Below are 20,791 nucleotides of genomic sequence, written 5' to 3'. Positions count from 1 at the left end.
TAGCTACATAGGTAACTATGTATGGTAGAGTAATGGCTTTGTGTGTGTGTGTGTGTGTGAGGAAGATTGGCCCTGAGCTAACATCTGCTGCCAATGTTCCTCTTTTTGCTTGAGGAAGATTGTCCCTGAGCTAATATCAGTGCCAATCTTCCTCTGCTTTGCATATGGGATGCTGCTACAGCCTGGCTTGATGAGTGGTGTGTAGGTCCTCATCTGGGATCTCAACCCATGAACCCTGGGCAACCAAAGTGGAGTGCATGAACTTAACCACTACACCACTGGGCCGGCTGCAATGGCAATTATTAATTCCAGGAAAACCAAAAAGTTGTAAAAGGAAGGACATGTGATTATAATATAATAATTGGTTTAGTGAATAACATTTACTTAGGTATAATGAAATAAACAGATGTCATTGATTAATTGTAAGTGTCAGGTAGCTATATTAGGAGTATGGGGGAAATGGTTTTAAAATACTTTGTTAGTAATCTATTGCTGCATAACAAATGACCCCAAAACTTTGTGGCTTAAAATAACAAACATTTATTCTCCTCACACTCCCTGTGGATCAAGAATTTGGTAGCAGCTCAGCTGGATGGTTCTGGCTCAGGGTCTCTGATGAGATTATGGTCCAGATGTTGGCTGGGGCAGCAGTCATCTGAAGACTTGGCTGGGGTGGGAGGAAATGCTTCCAAGCTCACTCACATGGCGCCTGGCAAGATGCTTCAGTTCCTCAATGGATGTTGGACAGGTGCCTCAGATCCTCACCATTTGAGCCTCTTCTCACAACATGGCAGCTAGCTTCTCTTAGTGCAAGTGATAAGAGAGAGACAGAGAGAGAGGAGAGACCGTGACAGAAGCCATGTTACTTTTCTATGACCTCATCTCCCAAGTCAAACACAGTCACTTCTGCTTTATTCCATTTGTCAGAAGTGAGTTACAAATTCCAGCCCACATTCGAGAGAAGGAGGATCAAGCCAAGCAAAGAGTATCAGGGAATTTGTGGACATATTTTTAAATCCACATAAGAACTTTTATAAATTATAGAGCGTCAAAAGATATACTCTAAATTTGATTAATCGAAAAAGTAGCATAAGCATTTTATTTGTGTGAAAGTAAGTACTATTAAAAAACAGCTAAAAGAAGTAAAAGTGGTTGTCTTTGGGGAGGAGAATTGAGGAGGTAAGGAGGAAAGACGTAGGGCACTATTTTTTTATATTTTTTTATAGTCCTTTCATAACTATTTTGTTTAAAAAAGTTTTTTAAATTAAACACAAAGAGATAGAAAGAAAATGGAAAAAAGAAAAACTTTCTTACCACGTTTCAGCACTGTTTGATGCCATGTCTATTTACCATCTAAAGCTTCTTGATATAACACTATTATTCCTTGTTCCATGTTTTGAGAATCTCAGACCTAAAGAAAAAAATGTTAAGGAGATTCTCCTTCTCAACTTATTTTTCATGAAAGGAAGGGAAGAGAAGGGAAAGGAAGGAAAAGTAAGAGAAGAGGAGAAGAGAGGGGAGAGGGTAAAGGCAGGGAGAGGGAAGGAAAAAGGGAAGAAGGCATTTATATTCTCCTTCCAAGTCACCACTTCTGATAGCCCTTTAACATCCTGTGAAGCAGGGGAACATTAATTAAATTTAAAAGGCATCTTTATAAATCAATTATCAAGGAGCTTGATTAATATTTGTTGAATGAATTAATGAATTTCCAATGACCTTACCGTACAAATGCTGTCAGTTCTCCAATATTATTGATTTTCCCACAAGGATAGTAGACGGAAGCTATTCCTGTATTCCTAGGGAAAATCTTACATGCAAGTTTTCTTGTCTTTATTTCTATTTTGTGTACATTTTTGTCTTTGTTTCCATGGCGCCAAATATTGCTTCAGATGTATAATTTTTGGAAAGGCATCTACCCAGTGCTAGGCTGTGCTCTAGAACACGCAGCCATCACTCTAGTTCGAAGGTGAATCCGGGTGGGCTTGTCTCCCCCTTGTGTCCTTGTTCTATTCAATGCTCATCCTTCTGTCAGACACCTGTGGTGATCCAGGGAACCCGTCTGGAAACATGTTTTCCTGTTTTTTCTCCTATATGGCCGCACCATTTTAAATGTGTTAATTGAGTTTCCTACATTGCGACTGGCCGTATACACATTTTTTTTTGTATCAGTGAGTATGTACCTTCAGCTCTCAGTGACAGAAATGACCTACAGTGGGTTAAAGAAATAAGGAATTTTCTTTTTCTCATGTAAAAAGTGGTCCGGAAATGGGCTGCATTTGTCTCCTTTTTCTTTTCCATTCAGCCATCTTAGGATGTGGCTTCCAAGCTCATCGTCGTTACCTCAAGGTTTCAGAATAGCTGTTTCACCTCTGGCATTGCTTCTGCATTCCTGCCAGGAGGAAGTGGAAGATTCAAAGGAAAAGTGGTAAGCCAGCCAAGTCTCTCTGCCATTAAGGAGCTTTCTCAGAAGTTTCACTATCTGTCTAGACCAGAATTGGGCTATCTGGCCACCGTCCAATGTAAGGAAGGCTGGGAATTATTTTTTCGTTGTTGCTGTTTGAGTGTTTGTTTGAGTGTTTGAGTGAGTGTTGCTGCTATGGCAAATTGCTTGCAAAAATGACAGCAATTATCTTCCTCTTTTTTCCGCCTCCCTTACAATGTGACTTTGAACCTCCTCCCACTAAGAGGTACAGTCTGTTTCCCCACTCCTTAAGTCTGGGCTTGCCTCATAACTTGTTTTTGCCAATGGGATCAAGTGGAAGTGATGTCATGCGACTTTCTAGCCTAGACCTCAAAGGAATGTACATGCTTTGTCTTGCTCTCTCAGAACTATGTTGATGCACTATGTGAACAAGCCAAAGCTGTCCTGCTGGATGCGAGATGAAAGACACATGGCTCGATCACCCCTGCTACCCCAGGCAATAGCCAGCCCATCCTCAGAAACAGAGTTGCCTGGCTGACCAGCAGATGATCTCAGACACATGAATGAAACCCACAGAGACCATAAGAACCAGTAGCTGAACCAAGCCCATATTACTGACTCAAAGAACCATGAATGGTGGTTAAGTCACTGAGTTTTTTTATGGATTATAATACATCAAAAGCTAACTGATACAGTTACCCTAAATAAAAATAGGGCTGGTGCTGGCCCGGTGGCACAGCAGTTAAATTTGTGTGTTCTGCTTCAGTGGCCTGGGGTACACCAGTTCATATCCCAGGCATGGACCTACACACTGCTTATCAAGCCATGCTGTGGCAGGAATCCCACATATAGAGAAAGATGGGCACAGATGTTAGCTCAGGGCCAATCTTTCTTAGCAAAAAGAGGAGGATTGGTGGTGGATGTTAGCTCAGGGCTAATCTTCCTCAACAAACAAAACAAAACAAAACAAAAACAAACCAAAAAAGAATAGGGCTATAATTGTAAGGGAGAAGGTAAGAAAGGATATTAGTTAGACAGCTAGCTGCATCTATCATAGAGTGGACCAATATTTCCTGACTCTATGGTATTCTGTGGGCTCAAAGGAACTTATATCTCTTTTAATTGATTTTTTTTAAAAAAATTCAATACGTAGGATAATGATTATTTTAAAATAAAGCTGAGAGATTCAGGATGCATATTGAGTGGGTATGTACGACAGTTAGTGGAGAGCAAATGAGCAAGCAAGGCCCTGTGCCTCCCTTAATTTCTTACTCAGATGAACACCACCCGCCACCATGGTGGATTGGACCATCATCGGTTTTAGGTGTTTTCATCTTTAGTCATATACTGTTTAATTCATGCTCCAGTGGCACTGATGGTTAGAAGGGAGGAAAAAGAAATGCTGGTTTGGAAAACAAGAGACAAATAAAAATCCCATTAAGATCATCTTCACCAGATCTGTGGGCTGCAATCATATTAACTATTTCTCATATAGCAGGGACGCCTTTCATGGCACTTCAGGAACCAATGCTTAAAAGGAAAAATACAGCAATGATTATTATATCCAAGTTGGCATATTATGTATTGAAATAAGAACTAACCATACTTACACAGTGTAATTTGGAAAGAAATACTTCTAAATATGTCAGAAGCCTTCTCTTGCATTTACTCATTTTGAAACACAAGAAGAAAATTGTAAAAATAAACTGCTTTATTTTTATGCAAAATGCAAGCATCCCAAATATCAGGTCATAAAAATTAGTATCTTTTGGTGTCCATGTTGAATGGTGTGATATGAAATTATATTTCAAACTATAGTTTTATATATGTTCATTACCAAATCTAGTCATGATATAGTTTTGATAATTAACTTAAACTAAGTCAATGTGTCTCTTAGTAAATGAGGAAATTTAAAAGCAATACTTTATATATGATATATAATCATTAAATACTTCAAATGCAATATATATGTATATACGTATACATGTGTACATCTATATAAAAATATATACACATATATTAAGTAACTATGAGACCTATTTATTTATCTATATCTCATAGTTACTGAATGTTAGTTCTTTAACACAAATGCATGAGAATAAATAATGGCTCCATGGGTGACACAGGGTATTACCAACCAGACAGCAAAGATGTAACTGACAAAAAGAATGCTGCCATGGAGACATGTTGCTGCAGGGGTGCTGGGCAACTTCTCAGGCTTTGTGCTGCTTATCTTATTCATGGCTTGGTTCTGCATCAGCCGTTGCCATTGACAGAGGGTGAGGCATGGCCCAGGTAATTACTGTGGGAGCAGGATCCGAACTAGCTGCCCCCTCACAGGTCTTGGTGTCCTCAGTCTTGGCATTTCACTTGTTCCCTGTGTTTCACAGCAATGTGTATCTTCTTTGTTTCCAAAATGAGCTCTCTTTAGCAAACCCTCTTCATGTTGTAGACTCTTTGGGAGTTGAGGGCAAAATTTATTTGTCAGGCATGTTCTTATCAGAATTGATTTCTAATAGGCTAGCATGTGATTAGGAGGGACCAACCCAATGGAGAAGTGCTAAAATTTTCAGAGGTTAAACAGGGCAAAAAGTAATGGAGGCCATCTTCTCAAGCCTGACCAGAGGGGTGATGGAAGTTTGGAGTCCCAATCCACTTTGATGTTCTCAAATGTTTTGATGATAGCCAAAAGGCTATTCAAAATTAATTCGTATAAAACAATGATGCTCTGTACAAAGGCAGAAAAGCCTACAAATAAGGAATTCTCATGCTTCAGAACTAAGGGCTGACCTAATTCACGATGGCCTTGCTCTGTGAACATCCCCATCTGTAGCAGGCCCACTTTCCTTTTTTAGTACCAGGCACTGGGCAGAGAGGAGTCATGTGGTTTCCCCAGCTTGCCACAAAGTTGTAGAGAATAATTAATGAAGGGCCAACACTGGAACTTATTTTCAGCTCATTTGATATAACTGTGTTTTCTGGATGCACAGCTGAGATTTTCCAAATAACAATAAATGTGCATTCTTCACGTCCTTACCCTGACCTACTGAACTGCCAGGAGTGCGTACAGGTAAGACTCCTCTTAGGAAAGCCAGACTTTAAGATATCAAAACAGCCTTGTACAGTGCTTGTGTTTTTATACACGTCTTATTTCTGAATTGGATTTTGTATCTGTTGAGGACCTAGGCTGCTTTTTATCTTTCATTCTGATCCCAAATTTATATTGGGAGCATATGTATTTATCTATATCAGGAACATAAAAAATTTATTGGTGAGAATATTAAAGGATTAAATCGCTATGTTTGTAATTAGAGGGAAGAGCTCCTGATACTTGCGCATCAGAGGCATCTGGTAGGAATTCCAGGACAGATCAGAGTATCAGTACAAAGGTCTGGGCAGCCGTGTGGCTGAGAGTGTTTTAGGTTAAGTCACCATAGAAGCAGACCCTTAGGGGTAGGGTGAAGATTAGTACATGAGAAAAGATGGAGGAGACAAGAAGGAGCAGGAGGAAGGATGGCAAATTTTATAACACAAAGTCTAGATAAGGTGACACACCACCATCGCCATGGCAATCTCTGAGACATGGTATGATGCAATCTGTGCAAAGCCCTTAGCACAGGGCCTAATGCACAGCAAGCACCTGGGAAACAGTTATTGAAGGTCTCCTACAAGGCAGGCACTCTGCTCAGTGCTTTTTACGAAACTCTTTTAATTTTCAGAACATCTCCACAAGAGAGATACTATTATCACCATATTACAGCTGAAGCAACTGAAAACTGAGGGAGTAAGTTACTTGCCCAAGGTCACGTGACCACTAGTCATAAATCCATCATTTAACTGCTAGATGGTTCTGCCTCCTTGTTAGCTATTATCATAGTTAATGCTAATTGGCTGTTGTTATTAAGTATTATTATTATTTGTACTCCATAATAATACTTCATGCTACCGTTACTGCTCTGTACTACCTCCAAATGCTCACTATTATTATTAACAGCAAAGTGTGAGTATGATTGCACTGTTTTAAGAGTCTAGGACTTGGAATTCAGGCTGCCAGTGTTCAAATATTTTTCTTCTTTCATTTCCTAACTGCGAGTGTAAATCGGTTACTAAACCTTTCTCAATTGGTAATCTCATCTGGAAAATGGGTATCATCCTTGTATTGTGATCTTTAGGGCGTACAACAGAGATCTTTTTTTATTCTTTTCTGTTGGGCACATAAGATTGTACTTCCCCAGCCCATCTCAAGGTAGGTGTGACCATGTGACTTGCATTTGGCTAATGAAATGTGAGTGAAAGTGATCAGTATAACTTCCAGGCAGACGTTTTAAGTGCAAGTGAACAACTTGCCACATCCCCTGTCCTTGCACTGGCAATCACAAGGGAGGGTTGTCACCCCAGTCCCTGACTGACCATGTTGATCAGACCCCTCAGACAGCCCATGATTGGCATGTAGCATGAGTGATAAGTAAATCTTAGTTGGTTTAAGCACTTGAGATTTTGAATTATTAGTTTTTTATAGCACAATCTAGCCTACTCTGATCTAGCTGCAGAATAACCCAGTAAGTCACAATTGGTTAAGCTACGCTGCAGTAACACACAGCCCTGTGATGACATGATGTAGCTTATGCTACATGTACATCATGGGTTGACTGCATCCTCTTCTCCATGTCGTCTTCATTCAGGGACCCAGGCTGACAGAGTAGCTGCCATCTTGAAAATTCCTGGTTGTCATGGCAGAGAGGAAAGAGAGCGTGGCAAACCACACATTGGGTCATAAAGCTTCTGCCTGCTGATAATGCATGGCACTTTGCTTACATCTTGAGGGCCCCACCTAAGTGTAAGAGTGCAGGGAACAGCAATCCTACCTCTACTTTAGAGAACAAGTCCTAATATATTACGCATAACCTCACAGATTTCTCTATATCTACCTCATCTAACACGTATATTACCTGTATTACCAATATTAAACTTTGTGTGTTTATATGTAAATATCCTGGGTACAGAAAGTGATTTGTAAGCAAGTGACATTTTAGTTCCAGGATTAAAAAAAATATTTGGCCAAATCTTTGCAGGTAGAATTTTGTTTGGGGTCTGAACAACCTCTTCTATTAATTTTTGCAAAAAGTATTCCTTTGGAAAGAAGAGACTATGCCTCTATCCTCTGGAATATTTAGTTATCAAAACCCTTTTGGAAAATATTAAGCATTGAGCCCTCTTTACTTTAGGTTCAAGGGCATTTAAAGGGACATCAACACAACTTTTCTTTCTCCAATTTTCATTTTCCTTTCATTCTAGTTTATTCAGGTAGTGATCATTGTGGTTATGCTGTAATGCGAGTTATAATCATTTGTGTATTGCCTATCATGTATACCTCATTATTACTCTGCAAAGGAATGACTGTACCAATTATTAAATTTGCAAGATTGACTTAACTGAAGTTTGGCTTGATTTCAAATCTATACCTTATTTCTGTATGCTCAAACTTATCAGTTGGTTATACATGTCACATTGGCTACTAATTTGATTTTTTTTTAAATAGAAGAAGAAAAATAGAGGGAATACTGTCCCTCATACCATCACCATGATTTTTCTCATTTTGATAATAAATCCATCTAATGTGTGTATAAATCCATCCCATATGTAACTATTCATCTAGAACTTTCAATAATGTGACTATAATGCCTACACACAAAGCTCTAAGCCAGCTGAAGACCAACCAGCTTTCCTGCATAGAAAATTGAATTCTTCTCCCTAGAAAACAGCAGAGACAAGCAGAATGTGAGGATCAATGAAGATTAATGGCATATTGTTTGATACAAATTGAAACAGACAGAGGAAATGTTGTCTCTTGGGGTTAATCAGGGGCTGATCAGGGTCCAGACTTTTGGTCTAATATCCAACTCTAGTACTTTTTCTCTGAGATGCTGATGCTACTTATGCAGCCCCTTCTGGCTGGCAGTGAAAGAGGCACATGAAGGATGGAGTTTTATGGCTTTGAGGTTAACAAAAGGGAACAGAATCTCTCACAGCAGTATTTGTCAAGGTCTCATGTTTGTCAGATTGTAGTGACAGGAAAACCTGTGCATATCTCCAAAACATCTTGTGGCTAGAGTTCATGAATGGTCTCATGTGTCTTGTCAGTGAATGTGCTTCCTCTTGACTTGGCTGCTGGGAAGCTCAGAATTGAATCTGTGACACAGTTTAAACCTTTTTGCAGAACTGAAAACATTTTGGGGTACTGTAGAGCCTTTGCTTGGTTTTATCTAACCTCATTAACTGTCTTTTGTTAACTATTTTGACTTTTTATGGAGCTATGCAGGGAATGCATCAATCAGTTCATCGACATTCTTATGGCTAAATACCAAACTTTAAAGTTACAGTGATGAGATGAAGACTCATCGGAGGCTAAAATAAGCTGGAGAATACATAACCTATAGCTATTGAGGAGGTCGTTGAAATAGAATCTAATTGGATTGACTGACGGTCAATCTCAGGGCTATTTTGAGCCAGAAATGCATTGTTTCTCGGGGACATAGTAGGAAGTAGGGTCAAGCCCTAGAGAGAAAAGAAAAGGCTAATTGACTTGGAAAAATAATAGGTTGCAATATAAATGATAAAATTTCTTGAGCACCATCTCTGAAAGTAGAAGCCAATGCGTCATTGTGAGGAGAAATAGAGTGTCATTGATATTAGTGAACTTCCTTGCATGTCTCGGGTAGCCCACAACTGCTGGGTTCCTGGTGCAGCATAACTAACTTGCTTAGTGAATTCCTTGGGGAAGACAGAGGTTGTATTTCGGGTGGCGGGGTCTATGACTCATCCTGTGTAAACTACACTTCCGTGTGGTGAGAAAGACAGGTTCTTATCTGCAGCAACTACGGCAGTGGAGTTAAGCTCCTAGGGCTGGTGTTCCATCTGCCTATTAGTCTACTTGTCGTGTACGATGAATCCATAGAAGGATCTGAGGCACCTTGGAGAGTGCTCCTTAGAGATAGTAAATAGGCCAGAGGTTCTGACTGGGGACCAGTAGCTGAGTGGTTTGTAGATGAGGAAAATATTTTTAATAGACTAAGTAGCCATGACAGGAACAAACTGTGTGTGTGTGTTGGGGGGGGGGGGGCAGTGTTGGTGGAGCTCCAAACCAAGGTGGAGTTGTAATAATGGAAGGTCGGTGGGGCTGTGACAGAATCTCTGTGAAGATATCCAAGCATGTTTGGGCTTCCAGAGATGACGTAGCAACTCTTGGCCCAACCACTTATTAAAGTACTTTTCATATATTAGCTCACTTAATTTTGTTTTTAGCTCTGTGATATAGATGCCATTATTATACTCATTTTACAGAAAAGGAAATTGAGACATTAAACACTTAGATAACTTTCCCACAGTCACTCAACTTCTAAGCCCAGTAACTGAGATTCAAACCCAGGCAAGGGGCCTTTAGAGTTATCGGCCTCACCACATCAGCTTTGCTGCTCTCAATCCCTGCTTAGAATGGCAGTGGAGCCCCCATGCAGCTATCGGGATATATTCAGGAGTGGCGGAGTTCAGAAGACTCCCCAGAAGCAGCCACAAGCTGTGCTCAGAATCAGCCCTCCTTCCCTTCTTCATCATCACCCAACACCTAGGCCCTATTTTTGAGCTTGGCTCTTAAACACAGGATGAATTCCCATTTCTGAAAAACAAACTCATTCGTGGAGAATTATTGCCTTCAGCTTCCAACTAGTTGGTCTATGAGGAGCAGGTTCCTCTACTTACATGTCTCAGGGAGCAGAGTGAGTCTTGATCTTTTCTCTTATTTAAGTTGATCCATTTCCTCTGCAGTGACCATCTTGGCAACAAGTGTGACATCTTTTGCTAAGCTTCTAAAAAAGAATGAATTCCTTTTCTTTCTGTTTCCAGGAAAATGGGTCCCGTACCGGCCCTAGAAAGGGCCGGTAATAACACAGGGAAGAGCTCACGTGATCCTCTGCAGAACAAAGCAAGTCTGTCTCTCTCAGTTAAGCCAAAATTCAGCAAAAACCTGTACCCACTTCATGGTTAAGCTCTGAGAAATTGGGCTCATTAGAGTCCCTAAGTGCTGACACTACCACTAATTATTTCATGACTCCTAGAGCCTGGCTTTTGTCACAGATCATGGCCAGACAACTGCCTCCTTGGCAGGGAACATCCCTCTGTAATAACTGGCCATAAAGACCATTAATGGTGACACTCCTTCTGCCTCTGATCTGCAATCTGCTCCAATTACCATTGATGAGATATCAGAAGATAATCTACTACCAGGCAGGAATATTGAGTGCTTCAGCTCTGCTGCTGCGAAAGCGAAGAGGATAGGAAGAGTTCATTTGACCCGATAAGTTACCTTTACGAGAAAGTAAACAGTGGAGGTGCAAGTGTGGGAAGAAAGTAAAAAAGAAGAAAATAAGGTGGCAGTGCCTATAATTGCTTCCTAGATTTTCTCTCTCTCTTTTTTAAACCACTCTTGACCTGTCTCTTTCCCTATGTTTACTTTGAATTGCCTTTATCTTCCCCAGGTTTCAAGATAGCAATTAACACCAATTCTAAAATTTAAGAAATGTCAGTTACCTAGGAATTCTAACAGCAATTAAAATGTTATCAGGAAAATTTTAAATTCTAATTGAAGGAAAAGAAAAACAATATCATTAAGAAATCGTCTGTGACATTTTAGTGCTGGAAACAAAACTCTTCCCGGATCTCACAGGTAATGCTTTGTGCCTGGAGAGACCTTTAAAATAAATGTCACATTGGACAGGAAAGGCCCACTGCTTGGAGCAGACCAGGCAGCTTTTCAGAGGCTCTAGGCCACAGTGCTGGGCTCTCAGAAGAATGAGGATTTACATGTGGTCTGTGCCTGGAGAACTGTATCAGTCAGGGTTCAGCACGAAAACAGAGCTACTGTGGATAGTACGAAATGAGGGCTTTATTTTGGGAATTAGACCTTATGCAAATGTGGCAAGACCTGGGGAAGTGCAGATCTGGAGGAGGAACCAGAGACTCAGAGAATCAGCTGCCAACTAGTCCGACTGCACCTCTGGTATGGATGACATCAGAACTTGCAGGAATATTCTGTAGCGATGTTCAGGCCGTTAGAGTGGGATGCTAAAAGGAGGAACCCAAGAGGGCCTATGGGAAGCTGTTGCTTCCGTGCAGATCTCACCTCCATGGGTCCACAGCCAAGCACCTGGTGGTGGGCCTGGGGGTGCAGTGAGGAAGAGGAGCAGGACAAGGGCCCGAGGAGATGGGACAAGTGAGGCCTGCCAGGTGCCTCGCTCCATCCACTGCTGCATCTCCCCACCATGACCTTTGGAGAGTGATGCTTCTGTTTCACTTCCTCCTTCTGGCTCATGAAAGTTCTCCCTTTGGCTTAATCTAACCGGATCAAACAGAGAAGGAGTTCTCAAAAACATGGTCCCCAGTGTTAGCCAAGTTGAGATGCACACTTCAGCACTCTGACTATCCAATAGCTCATTTACCTCAAGCTATCTGGCTATTTAACATTTCAATAAACACTTACTGAGTACTCATCACTATTCTAAGCATTCACATATCACAAAAAAGCATGTTTTTGACCTTTAAGGAGCTCACAGACTAGTTAGCAGAGAAAGACAGATATGTGAATAAAAACAAAAATTCAGTCAATTCAATGTGTTAAATGTAGTATTTCTGATATGAACAAAATTATTTAGGAATACCAAGGAAGAGTCTCTTTCTAAGGGAGTCAACGAAGGCTTTCATTGGGCATAAAATTGTGGCTTGTGCAACCCAGGAATTCAACTCCTAGACATCTACCCAAGAGAAATTAAAACATGTCCAAGCAAAGACATATATACGTAACAGCATCAAAAATAATAATAACAAGCTGAAAACAATTCAACGCCCATCAACTGGTGAATGGATAAACATAATTTAGCATATTCATACAATGGAATAGTATGCAGCAATTTAAAAGAACAAACTACTGATACATGTAACAACACGGGTCAACAGCAAAACCATCATACAAGTAATAAATGCTAGAAATACTAAAAGCAGATTTGTACTTCCCTGAGGCTGGAGCTGGGAGCATGTATTGATAGCATATAGGAATGAGGGAATTTAGGGGTTGATAGATGTATTCTACATAATTGTATAAATTTACTAAAAACCATTGAACTGTACACTTACAATGAGTGAATTGTATGATATGTAAGTAGAACATCAATAAAGCTGTTAAAAATGTTACAGTTTCCCACTTGGAAGCCCACGGCAGTGACCCTGAGGTGATAAATACATCCCAAATGCACTTATGTGTGTGAATTCTTTGAAAGTCTGGCTTAATTAGTTGGAGACCCACTATGTTAGTTAGGCTAATGCTAGCAGCTGTGACAGATAAATTCCAATAGCTCAGTGATTTAAAAGAAGAGGAATTTATTTCTGGTTGCTATAAGTCCATAATGGATGCTCTCTGTTGGCAGGCAGACCTCCTTCAGGTGCTTTTTCAGGGACCCAGACCCCTCCTGTCTTGTGATTCTTCTATTTCCAATGTAGATTCTAAGCCTGTGCTGTTCATCGGCATCGAGCTGAGGGACGACAGAGCTTGGAGGAACACGTTGTGGTGGTGGTGATGGAGGTGGTGGTGGTGGTGTTTACAGGCCAGGCCTGGAAGTGACAGGCTTCACTTCCACTCACATTCTATTGGCTAAGACCATCATTTGGCCACATCTAAAGGCAAGGAAGGTTGGAAAGCAGTCTAGCGACGCGCCCAGGACAAAGAGGAACTGGGTTTGATGGAATGCTGGCTGAGTTCAGTTACATCTGCCTGCTGTGCTTCCCTTCTCATCCCTTTCTCTCTTCGCTTGCTTGTTTGAGGTTTGCAACTGATATACAGAGACACACTGGGCAGACTCTAGGATGCTATTTCCAGTGATAGGCTGATGCTAAAGAGGGAGTCCTCCGTGATGCTACTGGCCATGAGCATGGCAATGCTGATCAGACAATACTTTTTTTGCTGTATCGTTATGCACAACCCTTATCTTTATGTGGAGTGGGCAGCAGAAATTGAGGAGCAAGATTGCACTGATACCTGAATTGCTCTGTGTTATAAATTAGGCTGCGGCATCATCCCTCTATGACACTTCTTTTATCTCTGGGGACTTGGGAGTTAGTGTGTTATGCCTGCTACTCTTTAACAACTGAGGGGAAAGGACTCAGCTGAGCCTTTCAAGGACTCTTTCCAGTGACAGAAAAAGCTTGATGATGGCAGAACTGAGCAAAGTCCCCGTCTGAGCAAAGGGATGGCTGCTATTTAGAGAGCGGATCGATGTAACCACATATGTTATCAATATTCCAGCTAATTAGAGTTTTCTGCCTGGGGAGCATTGGTAGGAGTCACAAAAACAATGGTGACCCCTTTGTTGACAGACCCTAACCTATTTCATGCTCAGCTCTACTAATTCCCCACCTCATAAAGAAATTATCTAAGAGGGTTTATTAAAGCCTTCAGCATCCTCATAAGACAGTCCTAGTGTGGCGGGAAGAGGATATTGATGGCTTGTCCATTATCAGCTGTGCATGGGATCTTGAAAAAGAGCTGGATGTTTGTTTCCTCTTCATGATGGAAGAGCAGAGGTGCTTAATTACACTCAAGCACTATTATCCCAGCAGCACTTCTGTTATCACTATAAACACCTGAAATCTTTAGGGTGAACTGCTCTGACTTGATAGTGGTAATTGACTGGAAAGGAGCATTTAAAACTGGTTCTGCTTGTACATTTGCACTTGGCTGAGGACCTCAAGTGCTCCTGCCTAAAACATTTTGATGACATCCCTCCACACTAGAAATAATGTCCAGCCTCAGCCCTGTGTGATCTGGCCTCACCTAACTTCCCAGCCTCCCTCTCCCCTCCCCTCACTCACCACATCCCCTCCACCCTGGGCTTTTCTGTGTTTCTGAAACAAAACCAAGGGTACCCTCCCCACTGCATTTTGTACTCACCTTTCCTTCAACCTGGAGTCTCTTCCCCCAGCAATTCACAAGACTGGCTCTTCTTTACCTCTTAGCTTTCAACTGAAATGTCGCCTCCTCAAGGAAGTTTTTCTTCGTTATTCAGTATAACAGTATCCACCCCCAATCAATTACATCATCCTGTCTTATTTCCTTCATAGTAGTTTATTATCATAATGCTTACTTAATTTCTCTCCTTGCTTATTGTCTGTCTCTCCCAAAAGTATATTAGCCCCATAAGGGCAGAGATATTTTCCTGCCTTGTTCAATATTATTTCCAGCACCCAGAACAATGCTGGGTGCATAGAAGTGTGGAAATAGACAAAGACTATCCAAATGAGAATAAGCAAAGTCTATTTATTCAGAGTTTGTTATAGCAAGGGAGTCAGACTCCATCACTTGCATTTGGCAGAGACTCAAAAGCAGGCAGAGGAGTGCGAAAGCTTTACAGTGGAAATAAAACAGGAAGGCGTCGGATATGCCCTGACTGGAGGCTGTTGGCAAGGGGAGGCTGTGGGTGGGCTAATGAGAAGCAGGGCAGCCTATGTGATTGTATAGCAGGCATTTTTGGCTTTCTCCAGTTGGTCCCAAGTTGGAAGTAAAGGCAAAAATTTGAGAAGCTGCCAGTTATTGATCAAGTCCTGGCCATTTGGGGCTGATTGGTACAGAGGTTGTGGTTTGGCTTCCTGGGCTGGTTGCTGTGGGTTTTGGGTCAAAGGCCTATTTTTTAAATATATGGTCTTATCATTTTCCCTTTGTATCTTCAGTCTCTCAGAAGCAACTCAATGCATGTTTGTCATTTTAGGGTCCTTCTGAGCTTTGATTTTGCATCTGGTATTCTTTTTCTTACTCATTCTCACATCTTACTCTTTTTTTTCCAGAAAGGCCTCTCCCTTCCCTGTGGCCTCATCTCAATGTTAGATTGATCATTTATCTCAAATGGCTATTTATTCTTTGGGCTGCCACAACCATCATGCTCAACTTCCTGCCAGTATCATCCATCCCATTGTTCTCTGAATGGAGAGTATACCCAGGCACTAGTCTGCCTCAAACTTTCTATTCCTAGTCCTCCCTCCTTATTGCAAACTCAGGATTTCCATTTCAAAACCTACCCTCTTTTATTCCTTCTCCATTTTATACTACCTCCTCTGCCAAATGCCTACTGCCCTACTATGCACAGGATTTCTTTCCTTTCTTTCTTTGATGGGACTACACCCAGCTTTGAGTCTTTTCTGTAACAGTCAGACCACATTACTGCACTTGGTCTCTTCTATAATGCAATCTCTTTACTCCATCTCGACAATTATTACTGAGACTCTCCAGATTATGCGTAACTCGAAGGGCCAATATATTTCCTTCCCTGGTCCTTTCTTACCACCAAAAACGAAACTGTCTCATAAAAGACATAAATGGAAGTCAGCATACGTCCCACTAAATTCCTTTTAATTCTTGAGATTCTATGATTCTCCGTCAGATGTTAGCACAGCAAGAGAGCTTTTTCTCACTCATCAAAGACTTCCTCACTCAAAGAGCTTCCCTTTCACAGCTGAGTTGAAGCAGAACTGAGTGAAACAATCTACACTGTTAGATGGTTAAAGCTTTAAAAAAGAGAGAAAAAGATAAAGAAAAAACCTGTGCAAGGAGAGCTGAGGGCTCCTCACAGCGCCCCTTACCTCCCAGGTTTCAATGGCTTATTGCCCTGGTTGGCCAATTAGCTAAGCGTCACTTGGTCAGTCGTAACTATCTTGATGAACACTGTATATATGTTCTCCCTTTTCCTCTTTAGAGTATTAGGACTGGGAGGGCAGGAATGAAGTCTGACATAGTTTATTTATAGAGCAGAGTCAGAGCTGGCTCACCATGGGCGCTTAAATGCTATTGATAAATAATGCACACAATGGAGCTCTGGTTTGGGATTGAATTAAACCTTGAGTTCAAGCACATTCTCCCTCTGGTTATATCTGCTTCATATCCTAGCAAAACGCATCAGTGAAGTTCGATGTAAGTGACTAGAAGAGTGAGAAATAAGCCCCAGAGAAATAAAGTCTGTGCATTTTGAGCTATTGAGAATCTTTGCCCTAGAAACATAAATTTTCAGCTTGATACGAGGTTTTTGTGGCAGGCGCAACATTTGCCTTCTTCCAGATGGTTCTAAAATGCATAGATGGCTCCATAGACGAGGCTGATTATTGCATTCTGGGCACTGTGTGTATAATTTTATAGCTGGCAATTCAGATCAAGTTGTTACTGCCCAAGGGGGGTTGTCTGCTTGCCGCAAGACATGCCAATAGTCAGGAGGCAAGGTGGTAGGAGAGAATGGGTTTCTTTATTACAGCTCATTAGCAAGAGGGGAGATGGCTGACTCATGTCCCAAAGAACCATCTTACAGAACAAAGCCTATAGGCCAATTATATACGGGGCTGGTCTCCAGGTGGGGGAGGTGGCTGGTCTCTGGGTGGGGCCTCCATCCAATCTCTGGGTGGGGGTAGACATCTGGTCTCAGGTCCTGATAGTCCTTGATTTACTGGAAATGCATCAGAGACTGGAGCAACTCCCTATACCCTGATCTTTCAGTTGTCCTTGATGATGACCATCAGCATAGACTCTTTGCCTGGGGGTCATCACATTCCTAAGGAACTCCAAAGGACAAAGTTGTCATTGTAAAGCAACTGGGAGGGGCCACGATAATCTACAGAGCATGTCTGAGTTAGTTAATCAGAGGTCATTCAAAATTACAATATGGTTATTTTTCTACAATATGGCTTCCCTTATGTCAACATTGTGTTGAGCTGGTATCAAAGTGATGTGTTAGATAGGCTATGAAGAAGACACAGTAATCCCTACCCTCAATGAGCTTATAGTTTATTACACATCAAGTTCTGAAAACCTGACAAAAAAAACCGTGGCCTACCTTTACTTACCTTTTACTGTCTTATCTCTCACTACTCCCCAGCTTACCATTTACGATCTAGCAATATTCATCACATATAAAACACCACTTCTTGCCTCCCTGTCTTTATGTCATCAGTTCTACCAACCATGCTCTACTCCTTTTCCCTCTTTCTCCAAGTGACTCCTACTCAGCCTTTAAGATTGAGCTTGGATGTAGCATCCTCCAGGAAGACTCAAACTGAGTCAAGTGCATCTTCTTGTGTTTCTGTATCATTCTGTGAATGGGGCCAAGATGATCCTTAGCTCACTGTACTGCTGGCATTATTTTCTATGCTTGTCTTCTCTGGCTTATGAGATCCTCAGGGGCAAGAACTGTGTCTTATTCATCATTGTCACCCAGAGTCTGGTGTGGTACCTATAGTCACTGGAGGCTTACCGAAAATCTGATGAATGAATGAATGAATGAATGGCTCTGGTGGTTGCTTCTATAGGGGTCCACTTACTGTTGTGGGTCCACATACCCACAAGATGTTTTCTTTAATGTCAGAATTGCCTGGGACAAAACTATGTTCATTGTCAATTTGGTTAATATTTGGGAGTCCTTAGTCACTGAGGGTATTTGAGAAGACAATCAGAATATTGTTTTTAGAGAGTTAATCTCATGGAATGTAACATTGACTTAAGTAAGGAAATATTGGAATTGGGATGATCAATGAGAGATGATAAGAGTTTTAAGTATCATTGTGAACACAGAATTAGAAAAATGAGAGTAGAATATAAAATAGAGACATAAAAATGTATAAAATATTATAAATGTAAAACTAATGTAAATATAAGTAGAATTTAAAAAGATAATTATATTTATCTTCTGTATTATTTGTTTATATCTTTTGCTCACTTTCCTATAGATAGTTTTTCTTGTTGATATATAAGCACTTTTAGTATATTTAGGATATTTTCTCTTTCTTGTATGTTTACAAATATTTCCTAAATTATTTGCCTTTTAATTTTGTTTATGATTTTTAAACATACATTCTGATGTACGAAGTGGAGCCCTTTGTGTTTAATACCGATTATGCATGACACTTCAGGATGAATTCCTCAGTGTCAACATGATCTGAGTTAAAGGATTTGCTTTAATTTGAGAAAGGGGAAATGAGAGCAGAAGACTTGTGAGATGCCTGTGATTGTTGGTTATGAGACAAGTATTTTCCCACATCAGGAAAAGACTTTTCTACCAATAATTCACAAACGTTTCCATCCTGAAGGAGGGCTAAATTTTATTGATTTTTTCTCATTTTAACTTATGTTAAGCTGATTATATATACATATATATAAAACTTCTCTGACTTATTGATATATTTTATCAATAGGTTTCCTAATAAATCATCCTTGTATTCTTGGGATAAACTCTACTTTATCGAGGAGAAGAATTTTAAAAATATAACATTGAGTTTAATTGGCTAAGATTTTATTTGGATTTTTTGCATCAATATTCATGAGTGAAGTTAGTTAATGAGTGTTTCCTAAATTGGTATTATGTGGCAACAAGTATTAAGAGAATCTTTTTGAAAACAATGATTCTGTGGTCAGGAAAGTATAAGAAATGTATACTGTTAGAGATTCAAAATGAACAATTTAGTAGGCAAGAATTCTGCTTAATGTACTTGTAACTTGGAGTTTTCCAAAATTGTTGGAAAATAATTTTTTTTCCTGTAATAGTTTCATTCAAGCAACAAGTACTAATAGAACTGGGGCTAAAATGACAGAAAGAGAGACATGGTCCTTGCCCCAAGTAATGTGGAATCAATTGGGTAGGGGATATAGACAAGTAAATGTGCTATTATGACACATTGTGATAAACGTTACAATAAGGGAGACCAGGGTTCCGTGGGCGCACAGAATTTCCTACACGAATTTGATGTGCGTGGTGTATGTGTGTACGTGTATGTGTGTGTAGGGATGTTTAGGGGGAGTTAATTAGGATTCTCAAAAACAATGAAGCTAAAACTTATTAATATTCCATGGTTCTATGACAACTAGGAAACATGCTTTTGAAATGTGTTGGCCCATAGTGGTGTCTCTGTCAGGTTTTGATATAAAAGTTACTTACACTTGTTCATTAAAAAGGAAAGATTGGTGTGGCTTTTTATTTTTGTGCCGACACAGATTACTTAAAAAAAATTATCTGTTTTCTAAAAGTCTAAATATATTTGACCAGTTTAATGGTCAATTCTGGCAGTTTATGTCTCTTTCCAGAAAATTAAGTTTTTGAAGAAATTTCTTTCTACTAACATACACATTACACAATGTTGTCTTGTAGGTTTTAATATCGCTCTATTATTCTGATGCTCTTTTATGTCAAATTCTATTTACTTGTCTTTTCCTCTTGTATTTCTTGAAGATTATAGTAAGTAGAATAACTACCATATATTGAGCACTCGCAGCACGTCGGGCATAGAATGCTAAGTGGATTTCACACAATTTATCTTTCTATGAAAGGGGGACTATCATTATTGCCATTTTTGAGATAAAGAATCTGAGCATCAGGGAGGTTAAGTAACTTGTCTGATATCACACAGTTTTGTAAGTGATGGAGCCAGGATTGATACCTAGACATGTGTGAACTTAGGGATGGTTCTACTGTAGCTCAGATTTGTAAGGTTGCCCTATGTTTTCCACTATTGGAGGACGTCATTGAGAGGACATGACTGCCAGTTGACCCACGAGCTGGACTAGGGCAATTGGAGACTCTGCGTCTCCTCCCCGTCCCTGGAATGTATGTTCTACCCACTGTTTGCACAGCCAGAGCTGTTTTCCAGGATGCAGCCTTGAGAGAGTTAGGTGTTGTTGAGCCCATCTAGACAGTGTACGTGACTAAGCCCTGGTAAGACTTCTATATAAACTTTTAAGATTCTGGAGGGTGGGTGCATAGATCTACTCATCTGGAGCAGTCTGTCTCTTTCTTCAGCTTCTCCCTGCCCTGCATGTACAGGGCATTTGTGAACCAACATCCACACACACAAAAATAATCTAGCCCTAGAAAGTGTCTATTAATTCTCCTTTTCTCTTTTCAAATCCATTAATTGCTTTTTAGTTGTTATTTTTCTTCCTGCTGTTTTTCATCATACTTTTAATTTTCATTAATTATTTCACTTCTTTTATTTTCTTTTTTAACATCAAAACCAGTGAAGGGTTTGACGGTATAATGAAGTACAAGTTTGCAGTATTCCATATATGGGCATATGAAATAGTCTCATGTAACAATAATCTAAATATTGTCTAATTGAAATGTTTATTTTCTCTGTGACCCAATAATTAAGGAACATATAGGTCATTATTAATTTTCAAATAATTGGGGCTTTTGCTTCTTACTTTAACAATTTCTAGTTTGATTGAGTAACGTTAAGAGAATGTGGTTTGCAATTTTTCTGTTCTTCTGAATCCGTTAAGGTTGATTTTCTATTGTTTTTTGT

General features: G+C 40.1%; 1 long non-coding RNA gene across 2 annotated transcripts; it reads right to left on the bottom strand.

Annotated features, from left to right (window-relative positions):
• Positions 1 to 524: 524 nt before the first annotated feature.
• Positions 525 to 14,717, bottom strand: LOC139078160 (uncharacterized). 2 transcript variants are annotated; one of them, XR_011530973.1, is made up of 3 exons: positions 14,415 to 14,717; positions 1,315 to 1,411; positions 525 to 803 (listed from the first exon to the last, which is right to left on the bottom strand). It is a non-coding gene; the product is annotated as an uncharacterized lncRNA (long non-coding RNA). The 2 variants fall into 2 exon arrangements; XR_011530972.1 differs by having other exon boundaries at positions 525 to 798; positions 14,415 to 14,708.
• Positions 14,718 to 20,791: the final 6,074 nt, after the last annotated feature.

Source organism: Equus przewalskii, chromosome 21 (genome assembly GCF_037783145.1).
Source record: "Equus przewalskii isolate Varuska chromosome 21, EquPr2, whole genome shotgun sequence".
Taxonomy (NCBI): domain Eukaryota; kingdom Metazoa; phylum Chordata; class Mammalia; order Perissodactyla; family Equidae; genus Equus; species Equus przewalskii.
Note: the sequence above shows the minus strand (reverse complement) of the source record. Positions and strands in the feature narration are given on the sequence as shown.